Source organism: Lonchura striata, chromosome 5 (genome assembly GCF_050655825.1).
Source record: "Lonchura striata isolate lonStrDom1 chromosome 5, ASM5065582v1, whole genome shotgun sequence".
Classification (NCBI taxonomy): Eukaryota; Metazoa; Chordata; class Aves; order Passeriformes; family Estrildidae; genus Lonchura; species Lonchura striata.
In genome coordinates, this window is record NC_140707.1 from 29,722,051 (window position 1) to 29,725,045 (window position 2,995).

Below are 2,995 nucleotides of genomic sequence, written 5' to 3' on the forward strand. Positions count from 1 at the left end.
CTGCTCCCCCCCGCGCCTCTGCCTGACAGAGGCATTTAAAAATGGCCCCCGCGGGCCGGAGGGGCTGGGACGGCACGCCCCTGCCCTCCCCTCCCCGGGCAGCGGCGGGCGGTGGTCGCGGCCCGCACGGGCCCGGGGCGGCGGGAGCGCCCCCCGGTGGCGGGGCGCGGCCGTGCCCCCGCGCCCGAACAAAGGCGGCGCCGCCGGTGTCGCGCCCTGTCGCGATAGCGGGGCGGGGAGGCGCGGCTGCGGCACCGCCCGAGGGCAGAAACGGGCGGAAGCGCACCCGCTTGCGGGGGAAAAAAGCTGCTTAGTGCAGTAGCTGCTGAGCGGTGCTACACTCGTGGGGCTTGGAGAGCTCGCAGGGCAACGTTTTCCTGCTGGAAGTTCAGGAATTGTATGATGTGCGTGATATTTCATGCTGCATAGTCTGTATTTTGTTGTACAATGAGCTTGTGGCAGTACAAAGTGTTCTCGAATACGAGCTTTATTTTTATAAGTTTCTCAAAGCTCTTAGATTGTTTGTTCTAAGGCAACCTGAAACATCTGTGCAAGAGGGAAAGCTTTTCCGTGTAACACCTATCCTGTAAACAGCTACTCACCCAGAATACCAAATCCTCAGCTCTATGCACAGTAGGATGCTAAAGGTTTTCAATTGAACATAATTTTGCAGGTGACTTTGTTTGATTTAGCTTTAATAACACCAGTGAGATGATATTTGGAAATGCCATGTGTCTCAACAAGCCAAATTGCTAGGCAAATTGATTTTACTCTAATTTGATAACAAGAAATTGCCTCTGAAGCTGAGATTTTGCCTGCCCAGTTGCTAAACCAAGTTAACATAGACTTTTACAGGTAAATTATAAACGTCTAAAATATTTAATTCAAACCAGAATGGACTGTCAGCAGCATTGCAAGCAGTGGCACTGATAATATTAGTAACAATGTGTGCATATTGTTTTATAGTGCACCAGGTTGCTCTGTAGGTTTATGGGAATGGCTACAGTCCTCTTGGAAGGTCGGATATTGCTAGATTGGAGTGTGCTGACTTCAGTCTTTATGGCAACAAGAGTTTCCCATAGCTCTGGCAATGGCTGGTGAATCCTTAGTGTGGTTGAAAGCAGCACACAGAAAATCCCCTATCTGCATCCTTTCCAGCAGGTGATCTGCTGACAAAGCTCTGGCTACATCTGGAAGGACAATTTTTATTTTTTTTCCCCTCAGAATTCATTTATCTGAGACTTATTTCTTCTGGTAACAATTATGAAAGTTTAATGAAAAAATATTCACCATTTCCAATTCAATTACAGTTTGTTGTTTCTTCTGCATTGTAGCATTTTTGCATGGCAGGCCTTTGATTCAATAGAACGAAATACTCTCTTTGAAAGCAAGGGTGATCAAACCATGGTGAAATTATAATAGGATGCTTCAAGAATAAGTTTCCTATGTTAAATGTGCCTTTTGGGTTGTTGTTGGATTTTGTTTGTTTGTTTGGGGGTTTTTGTGGTTTTGTTTGGGTTATTTTGTGTTTGAGTGCTTTGTTTTGTTTGGGTTTTTTTTTTGGTTTGGTTTTTTGGTTGGTTGGTTGGTTTTTTTTGGAAACCAGCAGATACATGGTAGCTATCACCCACTAAATGTAATTTGGGTAATTTATTACATTTTGTATAGGATGTTTCAGACTTCAAATTAGAAACTATTTCAGTTAGTTTCAACATTAGTTTTACTTTCTAAGTTAATGTTGCCACATCAGTCTAGACCTCACCAGAACATGAAAAAAATCTCGGGTAATAAACCTCTGTTGTTTCTACTTAGTTATCAAAGGATGGGAATGATGGAATAATTTGTTCAAGGTGTAAAAATTTCAGTTACATGTTACTCAGGATATTTGTGTTGATTTAGTGACTTCTGCTTCTGGAGACTTTTTTTTTTTTTTCTGATATGATTAAGCCAAAAGATTTTCAGCATGTACCAAGATAAATTTCAGTGTGCATTGGCAAGAATCAGTAGTTTTAAATTCCCAAAGTAGTCTTCCTAAATTGTTACAGTTATAAAAAAAATTTGCTTTTTGCAGGTTTTGTAGATGTTCCCACTTTGGGAATAGCACATCCCTAATATTGTAAACATTTTTGGTCATCCAGTTTTTACTAGGAATTTGTAATTACTAAAATATTCATTTGATAAGTAGTTTTATACAAGCCATATCTTTTAAGAAGCAAAAGGGTAACTTTAGACTTGAGTTGCATGTAGGAGCTGCTGCTGCACTGTGATCTCTGGGGATTTGTGTGGGCCCAGACCTCTGCAGGGTCAGAATCCAGCCCTGAGCCTCCCTCTTCCAAACCATCCCTACAACAAGACCTTGCTGTTGATATGAAGCCAAATCCAGCTTAAGCTGAAAAAGATGCAGCTCTAGCTGAGCAAATGGTGTTCTGTGCCTGTGTGCCCACTCTGACTTTATTTGCAAATCTGATTTACAGGCTGTGGCAGTGGGTAATTTGGAGAACTGCAAATATACAACCACGATTGAAAAGTCCATCACCTGCCTGACAGTTCTACTCTGCCATGCAAGCGCTGGGGTTTTATTTCTGACTTTTATTCTGCAGTGCTTTTACAGAGACCCAGCATCAGCAGCTGTGACACAGACATCTGGGAGCGTTCCTGTGCCAGTGTCAAAGCTGAGTTGTCAGGTATGTTCTGGCTCTTTAGCACGCCTGCCAGGCTCTAAGGCACCCTCATGCCATAAAAGTTTTAAAGCACACCATGACTTGTGCTATGTCTTATGTAAAACTTGTGTTGGAATTCTAAACTGGAAATACTGTGCTCAAATCCTCACCATCAGGTCTGAGAGTCATAGGAGCCCAGCAGTATCACTGAGTGGAGGTGAAGTATGCAGAAGCAGAGAGTGTTACAAGGAAGGAGCCAAAGGAAATCATCAGGTGTAATGAGCCTGATCTTTCATTTATGGTGGTTTTTTTTTTTTTTTTTATATTCTGTGCAG

At 42.9% G+C, this 2,995-nt stretch overlaps 1 long non-coding RNA gene across 3 annotated transcripts in view; it reads left to right on the forward strand.

Moving 5' to 3' along the window:
• Window positions 1-216: 216 nt before the first annotated feature.
• The window catches only part of LOC146767317 (uncharacterized), a 54,264-nt gene continuing 51,485 nt past the window's right edge, over window positions 217-2,995 (forward strand). For all 3 annotated transcript variants that reach the window (XR_014955995.1, XR_014955993.1, XR_014955994.1), the window contains exon 1: window positions 217-2,684. This is a non-coding gene — a long non-coding RNA (uncharacterized LOC146767317). The remainder of the gene's footprint in view (window positions 2,685-2,995) is intronic.